This window comes from Galeopterus variegatus, unplaced genomic scaffold, assembly GCF_000696425.1.
Source record: "Galeopterus variegatus unplaced genomic scaffold, G_variegatus-3.0.2 Scaffold3943, whole genome shotgun sequence".
In the NCBI taxonomy this organism is placed as follows: domain Eukaryota; kingdom Metazoa; phylum Chordata; class Mammalia; order Dermoptera; family Cynocephalidae; genus Galeopterus; species Galeopterus variegatus.
The window spans coordinates 251,205-263,040 of record NW_007730054.1 but is presented as its reverse complement, the minus strand read 5'-3'; positions in this window follow the sequence as shown (position 1 = coordinate 263,040).

The following is an 11,836-nucleotide window of genomic DNA, read 5'->3' as shown; positions in this document are numbered from 1 at the left end:
TCATTTGTTTCTGTGTTGCCTGTGGCTGCCTTGCATGACAATAACCACGCTGAGTAGTTTCAATTGACACCTTATAGACTGTGAAGTCTGAAATATTTACTAACTCGCTATTTACAGAAAAAAGTCAACAATCCCTGAGTTAGAAAATAGCCTCTGAAACTCAAAGATGTGAGTATGAGTTTGAGCTCTCCACAGTCTAGCTGTGTGACCTTGGGCATGTTATCTGTCATGGGCACTTGTAGTTACTTGGCCTCCAAGAATCCGTTTGCCCTTATTATTTTGGTAATAGTTCACTCAAGTTTTCTTGAGGGACCACTTCTTCCTTATTCTCATTGTACATGGTTTGGATGGAACTTATCCCACTCAAGGTTTCAAGGGCATGCAACCTAGGTCTAAGCCAGAGGGCTCATTTAGAAATTTAGGAAGGAAGAAACACTTGCTCCAACATGGACCAATGTCAACCAGGTACAGATACACATCACTGAGGCAAGAAAAGATCTAGAGCTGCTGTTTACCATTCACCTCCATGTGAAACTTGGGAATAAGGCCAAAAATAGAGGAAATAGGGGATCACCCTCTGATCGGATGATATTACCTGGACCCAGGATGAAACCATGCACAAGAAGCCAGCCTTATCCATGGAGTTTACAGTTACATGGATCAAAACATTCTGCTTTTGCTTAAGCCAGTTTTGGTTTGGTTATTTATCACTTGTAACTAATAGAGTCCTAATTCTAACATATAGTATAAAATTCCTAAACTTGCTGGGTCCCAGTTTCCTCACCTGTAAAAATTATGGTAAAAAACATCTACCACTATATTTTCTTGTAATAACTAATTGAGATTGTCTATGTGGCACATGGTAAAAACCCAGTAAGTGGTAATTACCATCATCATCATCATCATCATCAACATCGTCCTTAATATTGAAGATAAACCTAACACTCTTTCATCTCTGTACATTGTAGAAAACATACATCTGAACTCTGTTCTTGACTTAATACAGAAAGTTTAGTAATTCTGTATCTTAGATTCTTTCTTTGTAAAATAGGGACAAATTAAGTATTGATATTTTTTTTCCAGATAACGTTTTGTGAATCAGATGCTATTATGACACAAGCATTTTTATTGTATTAAGTACCATATTAATCTTAGCAGCAAATCTTTGCAATAATCTTTGCAATAAATGTGTAAATAAACTTATTAGACCAAAGTAGATCAGACGAAATTCCTAGGTGTGTGTGAATACCTGTGCCTTAGCCTTACTCAGCTGTCTGTTTCTGACCCCATGTGAAGGTCAGAAGGAACCTGGAAAAAGAGTCTCATGCCATGTCTAGTGCTGCCACTAACAAGACCCTTAGTGAGATTGATATTGAGCTGTTACACTGGGCCATCCATGCTGTCCTGAGACAGGGTATTGTCCCACCCTCTGGGAGCTATGGAGAAACACAGACATCACTGTTTGCCCAAATAACTCCAGAAGTTTAGAGTTAGGAAGACTGACTTTCTGGTCCTCTTCTGCCACACCATCCCCTACATGATACAGGAAAGGTTACTGGATTTTTCTGAGCCTTGGTTACCCCAGGTATACTTTGGGATGAGTATAACTACCTTGTCTATTTCATAGTATCATAGTGAGAAGGAGGGGTGATGATAGCTGTGAAAAGGGTTTAGAAAAAAGTAAAATATGTTGCTGTTCTAGCAGTCAGTATTAAAAATTAAATCCTTTTCCACAGATTTTTAGAAAAGAGAAAAACTTTTTGCATCCACAATTTACACAAATAATAGCTAATTGTTTTTTCATTCTGAGTCAGCAACTGAATGGTACCTATAGTTTGCCAAGTTTAAAAATAGATGCTAATCTTCTACTTAATGCTGGGTTCAAGAAAATTTAGGTTTGGCAATGGGTACCGCTGCCTCTATTCCCATTTCTAGTTTAGAGGTCTTCTTAAGACTGTTTAGAAAACCTCTGAGCAGAGAATAGTCTTACAAAACATTTGATGAGTTGGAGTGAATGAATTAAGAACATATGGATCATATTTCCCTGAAAAATACATCATGGCTTAAAAATTAAGGAGAAAAAAAGCACTTGGCTCTACTCAAATATGTAAAGGCTAGCTTGGGAAACTTGACTAACCCGAAACTCCGCTGCATTTTTGCACCACATATTGGCAGGGACTGGGGCTTCCTCTCCATCGACTTTTGGTGGTGTTGACCAGTCCTTCCCTTTCCAATGCAGGGATTTACAATTATAACATGTCTTTCTGCTGGATTGTAAGACTCTCAAAAGTGTATACATGAAAAACCTAGCCCACCTATCATGAATATTATGTGTTGATGAAAAAATATATAATATATAAATATTTACCTTACAATAAAAATTGATATAATTTATTGAACTTATTGCATAGTTTACAATAATTTGTACAGAATATCCTGTAACCAATAACTGTAGTTTTGGATAGCAACAAAGTGATAGAAAATAGTTACAGTGTTCAGTTCAACTAAGTCTCTCTGTGGCAGCTCCACTATTATTTGGAAGTCACGGAAGTAGGTGTGACTTCCAATTCAATATCCCAGGTGCCAGAGTCTTTCCTGGATTTAATCCAAGACTCAACCCACTTCAAGCTACCCAGATCTCCCCTCTGTTACATAAGAATCAGTAAGACTTTCCTAATTCCTTAGGCCCAGTAGGTATGGGGATGGTGAATACCAGCAACCAATTAAGAGGGTGGGATACCGTGTGTGTGTGTGTGTGTGTGTGTGTGTGTGTGTGTGTGTGTGTTGGGGCAGGGAGATTACATTAATATTTATTCAAGTTTCTTTTTACTGTTCTTCTCACTCAACTTTAGAATCTGTTCCTTTTATCTAAATTCTAAACAGTTTCTTCCTTTCTCTTAAAGAAGTTGAATCGATGGTCACTTTAAAAAATCTAGTCTCCCATTTACACTGAGTAACTACAAGACAGGAATGATTAAGCTGAGACTGTAAACAGGATATCTTTTACCACTGGTCTGAAAATCACTGGTAAAACCACAACTAGAACTTAGGTCTTTCTGCCTTTCCCTTTACTTAAGTAAAATAGGAAACTCCGTTTTGTAATGGGGGAAAGCAATGAGTTATTCAACTGAACTTCTACCTGTTAAAGCTTTTTCTATCCCCTCCAAAACCTAAGGCTTCCTTTGAACTGCAATAGCCCTGCCTGAACATTTAGCATTTCTCTTAACGTGCATGGTACTTTTTACAAATGTTCTATGTGCATGTATCTGTCTAACATGCTCATCCAAATTGTAAGACAGGAATAATGTACGCATCACAAAATCCACAGATATGTAATGCACATGGAGTGCATTCAAGATACAACTTTCAGTATTAATCCTTTTTTGTCATATTAATAATAAATAGCCAACTTGTTTGATACATGTTTCACCAAATAGGTTCAAATACTTCATGGAGTATATAAAGTTAATAATATGAATACACATTCCCAGATTCCATTACTTTTAACAATATGTAAAAAACACAGGTACTTGAAGTGTTTCTACATTCAGAAGTTCCTTTAACGCAAATTTTACACATTTCCTTTCTCCTTATGTTACACTGATATGGGCTGTTCCCTAAGCAACATGGCTCTCTTTTCAGAAAGGGTCCGATTTTATTTCACTTTTTACTCAAAGTGGAGTTTATTATTTTGGGTCAACTTGATAAATTGTAAGATTCAGTATTAGACAGTTGGGTAATGTATGTTTTGTTTTGTTTTAATGTGCCGCATTTATTATACTCTCTGTCCCGAACCAAGTGGCCCTTTTATTATTAAAAATCTAATGAAAACAAAGTTCACAAAGAACCATTTTTAAAGAATACACTTATCATTTTTTTTCCTGTTAGGTGGACTCACAAGAGCCTGTTTTTATAGGTCTGAGCATGAATGACAAGCTGCTTCCTTTAGATTTATGTAGAATTTATAATAGAAATGTATCTTACATCTATTTTAAAACAAAATCAAAATTAAGTGGATTCATAAGCCACTGCAATAAAAAGTTGATTGAAATCTGAACCTTGACAATTTCTCTATAAGGAACATTTGGCATCTTTCTAATAGATATGTTTTACTGAAGCAAAGTTTTAAATTAAGATCAGGCTGGGGAAGAATAACAGGACCATTTTCAATACTTTTTGTTTGAAAAATTTTTATACCTACATTGAATTTAGTCCAATTTATTGCAATGCATTTTTCTTCTTAAACCAGTCGACAATCACAGTTTATCCATAGCCTTCTTCTAGTTAATAATTCTGAAGATGTTTATTAGACTTTGGTCTTCTCTTTGCATCTGGATATCAATAATAAATCATCTTAACTTTCACTAGACCATTAGTTGTGGGGAGATAGTTCTCCGTGGGTTTCTCATGTTTCTGTGTGTCTTGTAAGCAGAGCTACTGACTGACTTTGTTTTGGATTATCTTTTCAAGGATGATTGTGTATTGAACAGCCTTGGGAGATAGAGATAGTGCATCCCTCCAGAGAAAAGGGCAAGCATGCTTAGCGACCATTAGAAAAGTTTGGGATCCCTCAGCTCAGCATTTCTTTCTTATAACACCACCCATTATATATGCACGTATGGCCCTCTCTTCATCACCCCGTTAGGCCTTAAGGAACTAGCACAAGGAAGTGCTGATCCTCTCGCTACTGCTGCTGTAGTAAACAGTAAAGCCACACTGGCAGGCTAACTTCTTAGCTTGCAAGGCAAGTCACAGACCCTTCATGGTTCTTAGTACTAGTCTTGCATTTTCTGAGTTGTTTTAAAAACATCCAGCTTTGACTCCTATGAAGCTAATACTTCATAAAGACAAGACTGCTAGTTAAAAACTTAAAAATTCAGTCAGGTCTCCAGTGGATTGGTTTGTGTCAAAACCAGATTATTTAATTAAGTGGCTGAGTTGATCCATTGTTTTACTAATGCCTAAATAGTGTGGGTTGGTTAGTGTTTTCAAGATTAGAACAAAAAGTAAAATGGTTAAATTTCTAACTTTTGCTTTATTATTTAGACATCACACAGAGAGGATTGACTTAGCCCCTCTTTTCCTATTGAAGTGAGTTAACTGTTTATTTCAGTGACAAGGTCACACGATGCTTCACTGGAGGAACATGGCTGTGACAAATTGGCCCATGGGTGGGGCTCCGTATCTGGTGCCTGAGGATTGCTCCAGTCCTGCAATCTACCAGCTGAATGAGCTGGAGCAGCCATGAGACAGATTTGATAATACCTGCCCAGTCTTCATCGCCTTCAAATGTTGCAGTTCAAAGAACATTTCCAATACTATCCTGAACAGAGATCTGTGACAGACCTTTGTCACTCAGAATTCTGGTATCAGATTGGAATAAACCAGAAGCACTTCCCACTGTAGAATAGAAACCTCGATGGGCTTACTTCATCGTGGCTCGTTTCACTCTGTGGCATTTGTGTCATAATTCTGCGTTTCTGTTTTCCATTCTCATCTGGTGACCTCACTGCTGTTTACAGAACCTTCTCTTCCTCCTCTGCAGCCTTTGCCTAAGCACAACCACCCAGTACTTAGCCATCTCTTCTTCCTTCCATCTATGGCGTCTCATCTGGTGACCTCACTGCTGTTTACAGAACCTTCTCTTCCTCCTCTGCAGCCTTTGCCTCAGCACAACCACCCAGTACTTAGCCATCTCTTCTTCCTTCCGTCTATGGCAGGGAAAACAGGTCACTCTTCTTTACAAAGGTGCTATCTCCATAGGTAATTTCATTTCCACTCACACTTGCCTTTCTATGATTATTCTTTATCAGCAATTCCCTCTAAATCCTATAGCAACTTAAATTCTCTCTTCCTGAGTAAGGCTTCGCCTCTATATAAGATTTGCTCAGATCAGTCCTGAACAAAAGCAAGCAGTTTTTCTGAGATCAGCTTCACCCTCACAACACACACCCATCTTTCTCCTTCTCCCGATTATCAACCTTCTAACAGAACGGGCTCTGTCTTGCCCCCGCACTGCCTTGCTTGCTAGTTAACCCCCGGGGGTCAGTCTTCTCCACCACTTGTCTGCAGCTGTTCACTCAACGATCACTAGTGAAGCCCTAGTTGTTTCCTCAGACCACATCTGGACTGAGTCTTCATAGCACTTGACACCATAGACTGTCTCCCTTTCTAAACATGGTTCCTCCTTTGATTCCTGAGGCATTGCACTCTTCTGGTCCCTGTGATGGTTAATTCTAGGTGTCAACTTGATTGGATTAAGGAATAACCTAGAACCTTGTTAAAGCAATCTTTTGGGGTGTGTCCATGAGGGTGTCTGCAGAACAGATTAGCATGTGAGCCTGAGTGGACTAGGTGGGGAAGACCCACCTCAATATGGGCAGGCACCATCCAGTCCACTGGGGGCCCAGAGAGAGCAAACAACAAAGGAAAAAGTGGATTTCTCTATCTGCCGGACCTGGGACACACTCTGCTCTCCTGTCCATGGACATCAGAACTCGAGACTCTTCAGCCTTTGGGTTCCAGGATTTACACCAGTGGCACCACGGTTCTCAGGCCTGTGGCCTCAGACTGAGAATCACAGCATCGCTTCCCTGGTCCTGAGGCTTCCAGACTTGGACTGAGCCACGCTACCGGCATCCAGTGGGACTCTTCAGCCTTCACAATCGCATGAGCCAATTTCCCTAATGACTGCCCTCTCGTGCACCTAAGTACACATCCTACTGGCTCTGTCTCAGGAGAACCCGGACTAGCGCGTCTCCCTCCTCTGCACTCTCTCCTTTACGAGCTGTTGGTCCTCGTCCCGTCCTCTACCAGAGAGTCTCCCCCAGCTTCCACAGCCTTTCACACTTTACATCTGTGTTGAATGTACATCATCAGAATTCTCACTCTTATGGTTTGAAATAAGTCCACAGCCTAGATGACCACCTGCTTTACATCGACAGCCTTAACGTCTTCTTGACATCAGTCCCAAATTTCCAGTGTCTCCTGAATACTGTTGTCCCGTCCTAACCTCCATCTCTGTATGTCTAGGACCAAGTTCATCGTGTTTCCCCCTGAGCCAGCCCACTCTTTGCATCCCCAGATCACCTGATGGTAAAATCCTGTAAAGGCCAGATGGAGTGGGGGGACACAGAGCTAATGTCTGTGTGAACTTATTTGCACACTTAGGCTGGTAGTCACATAAGTGGGAGCCAGAAAAAAAGAAGAAAAGTTGTAGATTAAGAAATAAAGGTTAACTAGAAGCTGGAGACCCAGAATGTCAACCTGCCACTCTGAAGTCTAGGCAGAGAGACAGGGGAGCTGGGGCCTGGGGAAGGAAACTTGGAACATATCTTGACAAATGCCAAAGGCCCCTAGTTTGTTTCTTTTATTTGGAGTTTGACAAACTTTACTTTAGCTAAGGTGTGTTTTTAAGCCGTAAAAACACTTCAGACAGTACTTTAATTTTGTTTCCTGTTAACCTCCCTCTCTTTTAGCCTCCTTCTACCTTTCATTCAGATTTCTCTCCAACTGGCATCATCACTTTTGCTGTTATTAACCATACGTTTTCAAAAATCTTTCTTAATTTTTGACCTTATTACCACTTTTCTTTTCCTCTCTCTCATCACTATTTTTGGGCAAGCTGCTATGCCCAGGCTTTTAATTCATGCACTCTTTGGCCATTCAAAAAAAGCAAAATAAAACTTGACACAAGTACTGCTGAAGTCAGCATCCTTGATATTCCCTTTATTGTGACTTGCGTCTGTGAAGAATGTGGGACTGGTTCCTGATGCTTCCACGATCCCCAGACCTCGTCCTGAGACAGGAAGGATGCTCGGCCTTTGCTCCTCTACAGCACTGACATAAGCACCCACCCCAGGATTCTGCCCGTTTTTGTTTTTTCCTTTTATTTACAGGAAAAAATAGAGCCTAGTTGCCAATACTTGCTGTGATCTACAAAACATTTGCACAACATAATCTCTTTTGTCTGCATAAGAGGTGTGGCTGGAATGATTCAAAGAGTCCATTACCCTCTGTACTCACATGTCCTGCCACCCCCATCAAGAAATTAATGGATTCAACTTTGCCAGAAAAGCTTTGTTCACTGGATGAGACAGGTCAATGGGGTGCATGAAGCATATTTCCCCTCCTTTCTTTTTTCACAAAAGCCTCCTGATTCCCCATGATGCATAGTAAAAAAGAAAAAATATCACCAGGCCATTGTGCTCCACCCCCCGCCCTCCCTGCCTCCCCCAGGAGTAGCCAAAAGAAAAGCCTAAAATATGTCCTTTGGCAGAGAAGCACTCTTATTCCCATGGAAAACAAAAAGAAAAAAATAAGAAATCGGGATAATTGCTCATCTGAGGGCCATGTGGGTCTCCAAAGAAACTTTGTAGCAATTATGTGCTTCCTGTGATCCAGGGGTGACCACTGTCAAACTGGCCAAGTCAGCGAAGAGGGCAAGTCAAGTTTCACACGGGATGCATGTCCGTAAAACAAACTTGGCTCTGCTCACATTGTGTGTATTGCCCAGCTGGTGCCTGTATGTTCAAGTGAGGCAAATCCCACCTCCACAGTGGAGCCAAGCCCACCAGGCCATGGGCCAGTGGCCGTGTCCAGCAGTGGAGGCCTGAGGGCAGGGCAGGTTTGGAAGGAGCTTCCACCATGAATGAAGTGAGAACATTGGCCAATGTGGGAGAAGGGCAGCAAGCCAAGGCTTGGTGGGGTCAATTCATGCGGATCTGTAAATCCCCTTCACGGGTCATTCGTGCTGAAAGAAGTCTCCGGAGGTCATTCAGTGTACTCCTCAGCTTCCTCCAGGCCACTTCAACACATGGTTTTCCTTCCAGGTCTGATAGATTTTCAAGAAAAAAAAAATGCCTTCAGCTTTGTTTTTTATCTCCCAAATTCTCCATGTTATTCTTCTTGAGTACTGATTTCCTCTACTAATCAGGTCAATAAGCCAAAATTTCAGGGAGTAAAATCATCAGGTTTGATTACTGTACAGTCCATGGTAACACTCCAGCCAGCCGTCTTACAAACCCTCAGAAGAGCCAAAGAGTGCACAAGAGGCTGTGGAATCCACCACCACTCCTGGGAAAGCAACCCACATTTACATATTCATTCAACAAACATTGATTGAGTGCCTTCTATACACCAGGCACTCCCTAAGCACTGTCTTTAACAGCAAAGAGTGAAAAAAGACAAAAATCCACTTTATGGAATTTACATATTCTGCTGATGGAGTAAAAACATCGTCTCTCAGTTTCTACTGTCACCATCTCAGATATCATTGAATGCCATTATACTTTATAAGAATTCATAAGAAATCATTGCCCCTATTTCATAAATAAAAAGAACTGGGCTTTGGTGAATTTAAGTAACTTGCCCAGACTGTACCAAAGTGACAACAGGTCTGCCTGATGTCAGAGCCTGGTTCATAACCGCTGCACTGACTAAAATCATTGACCTAGACAGTCCTCCAATTTGACCTTCTTTGCTTAGTTCTCTTGCTTTTTTGGAATGATTATAGATTTATGGTTCATTATGTTCAGCATTTACTGAAAACCTACTGCGTGTTAGGAGCTAAGTTAGGAGTTGGCAACACAGTAAGGGGTGGTCCCTGGCTTCACAAAACTTTGGATATGGGGAGAAAAGAGAGGCGTGAGCAGTGTGAGGGGATCAGTGCTGTCAGAGTAGTAGAAACACAATGTTCCTGGAGCACAAATAGGGGCGCTGAGCCCATCCCGTGACAGGGGACACTCCTCAGGGACGATAGCACCAGTGAGGAAGAAAGGCATGTGTGAGTGTGTGCACGTTCTTGTGTGCGTGTGTGCAGCGTGTGCACGTGTGTGGTGGTCAAGAGGGCAGCATGCCCACAAAGCACAGGGGACAACAACCCACATTTACATATTCATTCAACAAACATTGATTGAGTGCCTTCTATACACCAGGCACTCCCTAAGCACTGTCTTTAACAGCAAAGAGTGAAAAAAGACAAAAATCCACTTTATGGAATTTACATATTCTGCTGATGGAGTAAAAACATCGTCTCTCAGTTTCTACTGTCACCATCTCAGATATCATTGAATGCCATTATACTTTATAAGAATTCATAAGAAATCATTGCCCCTATTTTATAAATAAAAAGAACTGGGCTTTGGTGAGTTTAAGTAACTTGCCCAGACTGTACCAAAGTGACAACAGGTCTGCCTGATGTCAGAGCCTGGTTCATAACCGCTGCACTGACTAAAATCATTGACCTAGACAGTCCTCCAATTTGACCTTCTTTGCTTAGTTCTCTTGCTTTTTTGGAATGATTATAGATTTATGGTTCATTATGTTCAGCATTTACTGAAAACCTACTGCGTGTTAGGAGCTAAGTTAGGAGTTGGCAACACAGTAAGGGGTGGTCCCTGGCTTCACAAAACTTTGGATATGGGGAGAAAAGAGAGGCGTGAGCAGTGTGAGGGGATCAGTGCTGTCAGAGTAGTAGAAACACAATGTTCCTGGAGCACAAATAGGGGCGCTGAGCCCATCCCGTGACAGGGGACACTCCTCAGGGATGATAGCACCAATGAAGAAGAAAGGCGTGTGTGAGTGTGTGCACGTTCTTGTGTGCGTGTGTGCTGCGTGTGCACGTGTGTGGTGGTCAAGAGGGCAGCATGCCCACAAAGCACAGGTGACAATAAGAGCCACTGCAGTGACAGCGTGGAGGCCTGAGCACTCGGGCCACCTGAGGAGCTTCGGGCAGCGCCTTTCCAACCTCGGCTGAGAAGAACCTCCCTTCATAGTCTCGCTCTTCTGTGGCTTTCATGCAGACTCTCACTGTGTATGTTTATTTTGCTTTAATCTCCAAAACGACAGGGACAAAATGGTAACATGATCTTAGAAATGCCTTTACCTCCATGCTGTTCACTTAACAATTGGATTTTCTTGGAGATGAATAAAATAGGTCATTACATGATTCAGTGATGCCTTCAGTGTCACTGCAGGAGTAAGAGTGAGTTTCCACGGCATACGAAAAACAAATCGTTTTCCATAGCAGAATTTTTACATGTAAACTCTGACATTCTTACAAACTAATTTGCATGGAGAGAGACAGCTTCTACATTGTCCTGTAAAAGAATTTTAAAAGGTGTCTATATTTTAAGTGATTTTTTTTTTTTTGGAAAACCAGATGCTTATGTTTTCTCTTCATATTGATGAAGCCACAGGCTGAGATCCACAGGCGTGTCCTGACATGCTGTATATGTTTTTAATCAGTTCTACAAGGTTGTTATTTTTTTTCAATGTCAGAACTTAACTCACACATGGTCTCACGAGGCACAGAGATGCCTAAGCCACAGTGCTGGGTTGTAGGACCTAATATCCGTGTAATGATGGGATTGGCTGCAGGGCACATTTGGAAATAATCTTCAGCTCTTGGGATGGAGACCAAGGGCAGGAAATAATAAAACTGTGTGAAGCCACACCGCCTCCTCCTCCTGCTCCCAGCATTCAGCACTTCGGGTAGAGAATATCTGCATATCACTGGACTCAAGGAAATATTGAGAGTTGCCAAAAGATAGCAAAGTGTGGAGTTGGGCAGAGCGAGTGAGCACCTTGAAGAATGAAGTAGAGGCAAGAGAAGGGCATTTGACAACAGTAGAACAGGGAAAGACAGGCTGCAACTGATATGCAGATACTGGACGTTTCCAAATATCTCATCAAGCAAATAGACAAAGGGAAATGCTTTTCTAAGTAGCATGCACTTAACCCAGCGAACTCAATGACATGTGATTCCTATTGAGACAAGGAACTCTGTAACTCTTGTCAAAGGGCTGGACACTGTGGTGGATATGAATAACATCTG